Below are 12,216 nucleotides of genomic sequence, written 5' to 3'. Positions count from 1 at the left end.
TTTAGGTTAAAACGATCTATCTTAAATTTGTCTTTCTTGAGTTTGGGTCTATTATGTGTTTAAATAACTTAAAAGGATAAACCTAAAAAAACACCTAAAAAATGCGCACGAACCGCGCAAAATATTTTGTGTTTTTAATTCTAATTTCGTCGGAATTGATGAAAACTCCCTAAAATGTGCAATTTATAGAGGAAATTGGCCTACCGTAACAAGAAATGCGCGCAAAGAATTTGAGAATTTTAGGCACTTTCAGAGGATGCATTTGTCAAGGGGTGGTGAAAGATTTTCCAAAGATGGATATTTTCCCCTTGTCCCCTGGTGTTTTTAATTCTCATTTCGTTGGAATTATTGATCAAAACTCCCTAAAATGTGCAATTTTTAGAGGAAATTGGCCCATGTTAACAGGAAATTTAAGGTTTTTAGGCACTTTCAGGGGATGAAAAGGGCATTTATAAAGGGTGGGGAAGATTTTTCAAAGATAAGATATTTTCGTATTGTCCCCCAATGGTTACGCCATCGGGCAGCATAGATCAAAGGAGTTATGACAGTTTTTGAAGTGGAGAAGGGGTTGCAGGGTGTTGTGAGTCTGGTCATTATGATATCTTCCTTTTTATTCTTGTCTTTATTTTTCTCTTCTCTTTTTCTTCTTCTTTCCTTTCCTTTTTCCTTTCTTTCTCTTTCCCTCCCTCTCCCCTCTTTCTTCTGACTTTTCTTTTATTACCCAGCCCGGTACGACGGCTTGGTCAGCCCGGTAAAAACCGTTAGGGGAGGGGCAGTTTTCCCCTGCCCCACCCCACCCCCACGCGCCTGTTACGACACTGGCTAACACGCCAATCATCCCCCCCCCCCAATGAAAAATACTTTTCTACGCCACTGTATGTAACTATGTAATTATTTTGCAGGAGGTCAAAGGTCATCAACCAAAGATCAAAATCGAACTCGCCTATTAATGTATTTTATAACTCTCGATAATACTTTTTATCCTATCAGAACTAAATTAACAAATAAACATTAGTTGAAGTAACACACATATAATAATAATAATAATAATAATTGTCGACTTGTATAGCGCATATTGTAGGCTAACCTCTATGCGCTTTACTTTATTACCCCCGGTCACTGGATCAAGCACATGGAACAACACTCATACCCCATTAAAATTCATATATATATTATATATATATATGTATATATATATATATTCTTTATATTATATATATATAGTAAAGTGTATATATATCCGGTATATGTATATATATACATTGTTATTATTAGTAATAATAACAATGTATATATATATTGTTGTTATTAGTAATAAGATATTAAAAATACATATACCGATTATATATAATATATATATATAGTATATATATATATATATACCGTACTATATAAACAGTATATACAGTATATATATATATGGAACAATATAAAGTAAATGACATCAGCACTTTTGAGACTAACAATATAGAATTTATTCTCTAGCTTTCGTCCACACAGTGGACTTCATCAGGAGACTGTACAAAATAGAATAAGGAACAACTACGGTATAATATACAACTGAAATAATGGGGGCGGTCCTACAACATCAAAGAATACAAGAACAACAAAGAATACTTGTTTTCTAAATTAAATAGGCCTACATCAAAGACAGTATTTTAAAGTTTCATTTTCTATGATACTTCACACATACTAATTAGATCTCTATGGTTGCCGAAAATCCCTAATAAAAGGTCATAAGAAATTTGTTGGCGCTTCATTTTAGCTATAATGGTGATGTGATGATAATGAATTTTCCGGCTATCTAGAGGTACTGTTTTTTCTCCTCAGCCGAACCATGATGGGGCAGAGGTGGATGTGTAGTCACGGTTTTGAGTAGGCCAAAATATAGATTATAACAACTCCCTTTACAATGGCTTTAGGTTTTATTTTCTATGGTACATCACATTTAGATTTCTTGTTTGCCGAAGATCGCTGGTGAAAGATCAAGAAGAAAATTGCTTCATAATTGTTTTACTATATAAAAGTGTAATTTCTGGCCATCTTCAAAAATCCGGTACTATTTCTTCAAATTTTTACTGTGATTCCGAATTTTACTAAGCATGAATTTGCTAAACCATTCAAATCAACAATAACAGTTGATTTAATAACTCCCTTGGTATCGTGTTGTACTGGTAATAGAAAATACTAACCACTGAAAATATTACAGATGCTGATTATCTCGGTGTCGAGAGAGCTGGGGCGGATGCGGGGTGGGGGTGCGATCGCACCCCCCCCCCTAAATTGTAATAAGAAAAATAATTGTTGTATTATATTGTTGATATGAATTATTGGTAGGATTTTTAAGGTATTTCCGGCACCCAGAGGTCCATATTCTCAAAACATTTCGTGGTCGACTCGCATGCACCCATGGGCGCAGATCATGGGGGAAGGGATAAACGTCCAGGGATAGCGCCAGGATTTGCCTGACGCGGTGTCCGAGGTCTCCGACGGAAGGCCTATGTCCCCGACGAGGGGAAAATATCCCCGACAAGAACAAAGTAGGCGTGGTCGGACGTCGGTTTAAATGCCTCGAAAGTGGTCTAGGGGCGAAACCCCCGAAATTTTGACAATTTTTAGAGGTTTCAAACGCATATTTAATCGATTTTAGAGTCTACTAATGTGCCCCGCCCCCCCCCCACTGGTGCCACCCCTGTAAACGTCCCCTCATACATTTTTTAAGGGTGAAGTGTTGGTCCGGTCCCCTCACTTTTCGTGAATCAAGAAGATATGCCTGAAAAATTTTGACATAAAATTTGAGAAGTGTGAGAAAAAGCTTGCAAAGATATTAGATTGGGTTTCGGCTCATGAAGTAGTATTTTCTATGGTACATCAGAGTGATTAATTAGATCGATGGTGATGAATACAATATAAGAGTGTCGTATCAGGCAATCTAGAGGTACAATTTCTCCAAATTTTACCACCTCAGCCCCAACTGTGGTGGAGCTGAGAGACGTGTGGACTCACAGTTTTGAAATAAGTAAAGTAATACATTAAAGACTAAAGTTTTATTTTCTATGGTAACGTAGGTATATCACACATACTAATTATATCTCTATGGTTGCCGAAAATAGCTGATAAAAGATCAGGAGAATTTGTTGGCGCTTCATTTTGACTATATTATAATGGTGATGTGATGATGATAAATTTTACTTTTCCGGCCACCTTGAGGTACTATTTTCTCACCTCGGCCCCAACCATGGTGGGGCTGAGGTGAATGTTCCCACACGGCCTGAGGTGGGTCGAGTTTATTAAATACATCAAAGAAAGTGTTTCTTTTGTTGTTTTTTTTATGGTACATTACTCGTAATAATTAGATCTATGTTGTTGCCGAAAATCCCTGATTAAAAAAGTGTTTTTTCCGGCCATCTAACGGTACTATTTCCTCAAATTTTCTCACCTCGGCCCCAACCATGGTGGAGCTGAGGTGGTTGTGGACTCACGGCTTTGGAAGTAGGTAAATTAAATACAGTACATCAAAGAGAATGTTTTTAGGTTTTATGTGTACATTACACATACTAATTAGTAATCGCTGATACTTTTGACGATATAATGGTGATGTGATGATGAATGTTACTACATAAAAGTCTAATTTCCCGCCGTCTACAGGACGTACTATTTGCTAATTTTTGCACGCACCCCCTACCGCCAAATCCTGCATCCGCCCCAGGAGAAACAGCTGCTCGGGCTGATTTGATCCGGCCATGACGTTCTAAACATGTTACAGGTTTTGTTTGTTTGGGATTTTTTATTTTTTATCTGAAAGGTTATGATGAAGATAATTAACGACTTATAATTAAGTGTTATGTTTGTTACTCTGTCGTAAATTCTAAAAACTTCAAAATATTCAATAAAAAGTTTGCATTTCACATACGGACGAAATAAGTTATGGACTAATAAAACCCTGATTCAAAGATTTACTACGCACTTCTTCATACTAATTACCAGTCAATAAAGATCTGGTAATTTATACACCAATTAATTGTCGGGAAAATATTTCATCAATATATTTATCTTTCTTAGTATCAAACTAAACAAACATTTTAATATTGTATACCGGTACTGAATATATATCCGTCAACTCGTGTATATGAACATAGACATTGTCTTAATTATTGTATTGAATAAATCTTGTAGGCCTACTTTTGTATTTATTCAACGAAGAGATCTCGTTATTATTGTTATATGATAATTATAGGTAATCATTTATTTATTTATTTATTTAGCGGTCGAAATACAGCCACAATAATCCGTCACACTCAAAATGATCAGTTCTCATTCTATTTAACAGTGATATAGAAGTCTCTGGATAGACTGCAAAACTTTAATACTCCAGTAATTGGATGTCCATTATGATAGCCTATTGGCAATAAGGAAACCTTGAAATAAAAATTTTATATAGGTGGGTGGCTATTTCTTCTCTTTAAATCTAGTGTTTTCTTGCGTAATAGGCCTACCGGCTAGAATACGATGGCCTGTGAGGACATCGTATATTCCGTTCCACATTTATAACATTATATTTGTAATAAATTACCATTCCTTGCCTTACTTTAACATATTTAATACATAGAACATTCTAGAATAACATTTAATTTATTAAATAAATACTGTAGTGTAAACCACATTGGTAATTATATGAACACATGACACCATGTAGAATCCAAGAGTAATATATGGAAGCTTCTGGAATTTTGGGTACTATAGAGGCAAATAAGCCTAATTGGTTAATTATGATGTAAGGTAACCAATGGAGAACTTAGGCAATATAGAATGCTCTTGAATGCTCTGGAGTTGTACAGCTAGGGTATATAAGCTGACAGTTTTATCTTTCTGGAGCTCTTTTTGAAACACATGTTTATGTGAATATTATTGTATTATTTTGATACCAGATTCTTGTTGGAGTTTATACAGAATAAAAGTTTATTTTTGAGTTGTGTTACAATTTTGTGAGCGTGTTTTATATTTTGTATGTCAAAGAGGGATTCCTAGTCATTTCTATACCGCTCGGAAATACGTGAAGTAGGAATTCATGACAATATTATATATTGAAAATGTAGAACTTGTAGAACTGGGTATAATTACTCTACAGACTGTTTCATGCTAAAGCAGGTGAAAATGCAAATGAGTTAATTGTTTTTGAGTAGGTATTTGTGCCTGCATTTAAACAATAGCTCAGTTCTTTTGTTTAGTATTGACTGTCTGAATATATTATGTGAAGTTTCTCGATTATGCATAGGTAGGTTTTGTTTGTGTGGAGTAAGCCGATGCTCTGTCGATAATAGACCATTTGATATTGTAGGGTGTGTTGCTGTCTTTTAATTTCCATACGTATTTGGAGAGTACGGAGCTGTTTCTGTGTTTGGGGTGTTAAAGGTGTATTTGTGGTTTGCGTATTATTAATATTTTATTTAGCCATCATTTGAAAAATGATATCTGGCCATCTCATAGGTGCAATGTCTATTTAATGTTGTCTTTTTACCCTAATTACATATCATACTTTACATATTTAAGTTAAGACTATCTCCTTCTAGACCATATTTAAATGTGTGCATCCAATTGTTGTCCCGCCGCAATTGCATTCATACCAACAAACTGTTACTAGTTACACCAGTTGTTTTTTTTTTCTATTCATGTCCTTCTTTCTTTTGTTTACCTTTCATTTTCTTTCCTTTTAATTCTGTTCATGTCCTTTATTTTGGTCACCTTTCATTTTCTTTCTTTTTAATTCTGTTAATTTTATTTCCATTTGTTTCTTTCATGTTCTTTTTCTTAACTTTCTTTTCCTTTTCATCCTTTCTTTCTTTTCCCTCCTTTCTTTTCTTTTATTCTTTTTTTTTCTTTCTTTCTTTTCATCTTATTTCATTGTTTTACATTCTTGGCTTTTTCTTCTACAGTTGTACTTTCTTTCATAGCCATAGCTTTCATTAGAATGCAAGTGTGTGGCGGAATCAAAATAAATGCACACAGTTAAACACCTGTCTTAGGAGACCTAAAATGAGTGCTATTATATAGAGACTAGTAAGTCAATATTTTAGTGATAGAAAATTGTATTAGAATGTTATTCAAAACATTGCTTTAGAAACTGATTCTTAGGTTTTGAGCTATGTAAGATAGCATTTTCTACAATTAAATTCATTTTCCTTCCTTTCTTTGTATTTTTGGTTGTATGAATTTTATCATCTTGCATGGGTTATTATTTTCCCTTCTGACTACATGTGCAACCCATTTGTTTTGTGATATTCTGTAATAGATTGTGTTAGTGTTATATTATGTAGTCGTTTATTAGTGATACAGAGTCCCCATTGTATGCCATCGGCAGAGCCATCACCTTGAACACAAATTTAGTTCTTCCTTAGTTGGCCGCCATGCATGACAGCCATAGGTGAGTCTTAAGCGAACAAATGCATTTACAAATATAATTCTAGTGGAAAGTTTAATGTTTTTGTTTACAAGAAAATGTTTGTATTCAGAAAAAGCCACCCTAGCACTAGAAAGCCTGTGATCGATTTCCCTTTGACCAATGTGAATGTTTTTAAACGTGTTCCAGACACCTAGATATTTATAAACGCCTTTGAGGTACAGATAATTTTATTGTTAATAGTGATAAAGCTTTATGGGTATTGGCCATCTTAATTTCATCCCAGTTTCAGATCATGGTTTCTGTTTTGCAATGATTTATTTCTCATCCGAATTCACTAAAAATTCTGTGAAGTATCTTCAATATCTGGTTTAATTCATCCGATGACCAGCTACTTAAACTTAAGTCGTCGGCATATCCCCCCTCAATAAAATTGTAGAATCCTTTAGATGTATATGCTGCTCATTGTGTTCGATTTGTTGCCTCGTTTGGTATATATTAAATATGGAATTGAAAGAGTAATATCTGCCTTTTCGCATCTGTCTTTAAAAATTTGTGGTTTGTGTATCGGGTTTTGAACGGTGTGTCAGTGAGCCCGATGTAGCATTTTGTGTCATCATTTGAGTGGACAGTGGCTTTGTAGATGATGGATGAGATGAGGCAATTTCCAGAGAGTGGACAATCATCTTTTTTCCTGCAATTGCTAAGTTTATCTGACTGTTGTTGCTTAGCAACCAGAAGCTGTTCGTTGTGGGCTCTAATTATACTTCCCATTTTTCTTGAGCAGCTATATCTGACTTTGACATTGTTATTGTTGAACAGCTTGTGCAAAGTGTTGCCACTCGGGAAGTATATTTTAAGAAATGATTTTCCGATGTTGGTTTTCACACCTTTGCTGAATGGTGGGTTGTACCAGATTATTTGTCTGCTTCTAACATCGGAAAATCATTCAAAAGCTTCCAACATCGGAACATCTGGTCAGCCTGCAAACATCTGGTCAGCCTTCAAAAGTCGACATTGCTGAAATCTTTAAAAATAGGGGTACTGTACTACTGTATTAATTTTGCGATCTCAGGCAATGCTTAACAACTAAACTAAAATATTTAATTACATTTTAGGATAGAATCCAATTACAATTTAGAATCTTAAAATCATATTTAAAACGAAGTATATTATTGCCATTCTAATTATAAATATTGTGATTTTACTTGATTGTAATTGATTAATTTGATTGTAAAAGTTATATTTTGTGATTGGTAATTATAACTGACCATAGTGATATGCTTCCATTTTTTCCAATTTCGTCGACAAATAGACATTAGACATGAAATTCATAACCATGGTACTAACGCAGAATGGAGAAAAATACGTAATTCTGTGCAGAGATGTATTTCCTCAGCTAAAAAGTCAGTATATGAAAACTCAATGCAAGGATTAAAAAATAATAACCCTTCAAAATGGCACCAGAGTATGCGTAAGTCATGTAACCTAAAAAAAATCGACCCACGCTTAAATTTCCTCACCTATCAAATCAAGAGGCTGCAAATAACATCAATGATCATTTTACTTCTGTTTGTCGTCAGTTACTGCCAGTTGATAAAAACGATCTACCTGCATATACTTACCTTCACAATATCCGCCACCGCAAATTTTCCCTGGGCAAGTCCTACGTTTAATCAATAAACTTCAATCAAAAAAGTCTAGCCATCCAGATGACTTACCTATCAAGATTGTTAAGGAGTTTGTCATCGAGTTGTCAGTTCCGCTTGCCCATATTTTTAACTGCTGTTTGGAGGAGGGAGTATTCCCCGATTTATGGAAGTTGACAAGTCATTCCTATTCCAAAGATCGTTAATGTGACATCATTTCAGGACCTCCGACCGATTTCACTCACCCCAATTTTGCAAAAATTTTTGAGTCTTTCCTTACTGATTGGGTGACTTTTGACATTTAGACTCTAAACAATTTAGGTGCCGTGAGGGCTCCTCCACAAGTCATTATCTTGTTGATATGTTACATTCTGTCATTAATGACATTGAACATGGTCGTACCTATGTGGATATCTGTGCCGTTGACTTCACAAAGGCATTCGACCTTGTCGATCATACGGTTATTATTAAGAAAAGTTAATTGATATTGGAGTAAGGTCATCTATCATCCCCACCATCTGTAGCTTTCTTTCAAATTGTAAAATAAATACAAAATTCAATTCTTCTCTCTCCCCATGCAGATATTACCTGTAGTATTCCACAGAGAACCAAACTAGGCCCGATTTTATTCCTTCTACTTGTAGATATATCTATTGAAAGTTGTAGCTGGTGGAAGTATGTAGATGACCTTACTCTTGCTGACACAATTATTACTCAGTGGTGTCATAATAACTACATGGTCCCGAAGCCTTCTCAATGCCGCATAATGAGAATTAATTTTTTGAAAACTTCATTATTACCTTAGCAGCACTAAACCAAATGTTGTTCCATGTATGAAATTGCTTGGAGTCATTATACAGAAAGACTTAAAATGGGACAAAAACGTCAGTGACCTAGTTAAGCGACCATCCAAGAGGTTGTACACTTTGTATATACTTAGAAAGGCCAATTTTGCTATTAAAGACTTGATTTTCGTTTATGTGTGCTATATCCACCCCATCCTATAATTTTCCTACCCTGTGTGGCATGGAAGGTTGTCTAAAGCTCAAGTGCAAAAAAGAGTGCTGCGCATTATTTTAGGTCCCGTTTGTTGTTTGACGTATGAGGCTGCACTTAAGTGCACAAACCTCACCATTCTCTATGTTAGGAGAGAAGCCCTTATCCTTAACTTTGGGGAAAAGATTTTGAAATCTGACATCAATAGGTATATCCTTCCCAATTACAGTACTGTGTTGTTACAAGAGAGGTTAGATCTATTTCCCTAAACAAACCCCTCCCCCCTTGATATTCCATTTGGCAGGACTAACCGTTTTAGAAATTCTCCGGTACTTAATATTAGTAAAATTCTCAATAAGTATAGGTAAACATTTTGATTAATAAGTTAAATTTCAAGATAGTATAATACATAATCCAAGTATCGAAATGCACGCCATCGTGTCCGGATTCAATATATCGACATTATTTATGTCATCATCAGGAATGATGACATAATTAATGTTTTTGGTAGTTTGTGTTTTTGTGAGCTTCCGACTATTTTGTTTGTATTGCGGTATGTTTAATTAAGTTCCTTTGCTGTTGTCTTGCATCTGCTTTTTTTCTTTTATGTGTGTGTTGAGTGTTTCCTTTCCCTTTTTTCTTTTTCATTTTTTTGTTGGGATTTTTATGTGCAATTTTCAAATTTTGATGATTATGTATGAATTACTCTTTTAAAATTAAATATTGAGTAATTGGATTGTGAATTATTTGTAAATTTTGATGACCTTGTATATATAACTTTATTCAATAATTAATTATTATTGAGTATAATTGGATTGGATTGGATTGTGAAATTGATTAATTTATTTTACTTTGTATTGTTTGCAACCGTAGGTGTATTTTTTTCTTATATATATATATAAACCAACGATTTCAGCCTACGGGCTGTCTGTTTTGGTGTTCTATTTTTATACCGTGAACAAATAAATAAATAAGTAAATAAGTAAATAAATACTATAGGAAGAGATTATAGCAAGTTTAGATATATTGTCGCGGAATTTAAAAAAAAAATCTTTTAATTGTTTTAATATTACGGGGTGAAGAATGTACGAGAAAAAAAATCTCAAAACAAATCAACTAGACATCGTAGCATGGGTCACTAATGTCCGTAGTCTGAGGTGCTCGAAAATGGCGTGGTTTTTCAGTTCCTTGAGATTTGGGATCAGAGTTGTTGCTGCACACTTGGATGGTTGAACGGGTGTTATCATTAGTAACTCCGGCGCCGAAGTTAGAATTGATTTCTGTAGGGTTGCACGTTTTGTCGAAGCCTTTTGTAAAAATACTTACAATATAATTTAAAATGTTATTATGCTTCCACATGAGACGACCCAGGTCCAGGGACTGTTTTTAGTTGGAAGGACATAGGTAGAGTTTCACGATTTCCACATGCCTTACACAAACCGAAATTTAGTTTACCACAACGTTTTTAGTTAGTACGTGTGTTAAGCGTGTCACCTAAAGAATTAACAAGAAACTTCAGCACCCACTGGAAGACTGCAATTATACTCTTCCAGTGGTGGCATGACTGTTCCAGTGACAGAAGATCAAAAGAAACCAGGAGTCCTCTCACGTAGTCGTTTCACATAGTTTGCACTTCATCCTTTAATTGTTTTTTGGCATTCCGCTTGTGTCCTTAAGCCAGGCACTTTATCTGCATTGCTTTGCTTCTCTCTACCCAGGCGTATAAAAAGGCTACCTGGTGGGGTTGTCTACTCCTGCGCTGACTAGCAGCAGCAACACGTCCCCAATGACCAGGGAAAAGAAAAGAACTGCGCTTTATAACCTCAAGGAATAGACGCATTATAAATAGCCAGAGTTTGCTTAAGCCTACAATCACAAACCCAGTCGTCAGATAATGTCTAGGATTCGAAACCTACCGGTCTAAAAACCTTAACATAGATCACCAAACTTTAGGCTTAGTATTTAAGCTTGGCTGTGATATGTTCTCAATCAAGTTTTGATGTTGTGAATCTGATCTGTGGTTTCCTGGTTTTTTCCTGTGAATCGTTTTTATTCTTTCTTATTATTATTGAGGCCCTGTTTCGTTAGTTTTTTCCTGTTTCTTGTGGATTTTGCTGCGACTTTGAAGCCCAACGGAATTCCAGGTATTTGCAATTCGCACCATACAAGTCGGTACAGGCTAGGAGTGGCTTTCATCGAGCTTCGTTTCTTTGTTTTTTACGTTCCTGCCCTTTGATGTTAATCTGATTTAACTTTGATGTTCGTGATCTGGTATGTATTTTTTTTCTTGTATCCGTGAAATAAATTTTTGGTGTGTTTTAAGCAACTGTTGACTGATTCGTGAATCTGTCTTTCCTGATTTTTTTTTATGATTGCGACATCTTTGTTAGCTGAACTGATTTGAATTACGCTCCATACTGCTGGTGATTGCCTTTGTGTATACCAGCATGGCAATTGGTCTGTTACTTTTTGTGTTAACGTTTTTGTTACTGAAAGCTTCATTTATTGAAGATGAGGACACCACACCGGACTTTGATGTAATGAATTACATTGTAAATTGCAGACCAAGCAAGTCATTTAAACAAGGACAAGCAAAGCTTTATTGTTATTGTTATTTATTGTATCGCAACGCCTACAAGAAAACAAATATTCAAAAAAACAAAAATGCTTCACTCCCAAATCTCGAGCCGATTCTTTAATTTTAATTATCGGACTTATACTTTCAGGATATATTTATCCCTGCCCTGGTCCAAGAGCAACAAAATGCCCATGTAGTGCATGTTCTAAAGGAATTATTAAATCAAGCAAAGCAATATTAGACCGTGGGTTGAGGATCGAAAACGTTCAATTCTGTGACCCACCAATCCGGGCTACCTGGCTTTTGCACAAAAATGTCAATACTATTAAATTGTAACATAATTTGATTGTCGGCAATCGTGAATTTGGGGAAACTGTAACCAAAAATGAGAATTTATATAAAAAGTTTCTACGTAACTATAGCCAATCAGAAGACGACTAACAATGAAGTTTGGCTTAGCTGCAAGGCCCTCAGCCAATCACAAACTACCTTCTATGCCGTTTGTCCAATGTAAATAGTAAACAAAACACTCCACTTGCAAGTATGGCGTTGGACAGAAGTTCTTCAAATGATAAATCTGAGCCGGTTTCAGGCAT

This window comes from Anneissia japonica, unplaced genomic scaffold (genome assembly GCF_011630105.1).
Source record: "Anneissia japonica isolate Jap-2015-1 unplaced genomic scaffold, ASM1163010v1 scaffold11229_len202898_cov190, whole genome shotgun sequence".
Classification (NCBI taxonomy): domain Eukaryota; kingdom Metazoa; phylum Echinodermata; class Crinoidea; order Comatulida; family Comatulidae; genus Anneissia; species Anneissia japonica.
The sequence above is the reverse complement of the archived record's forward strand: the minus strand, read 5'-3'. Positions refer to the sequence as shown.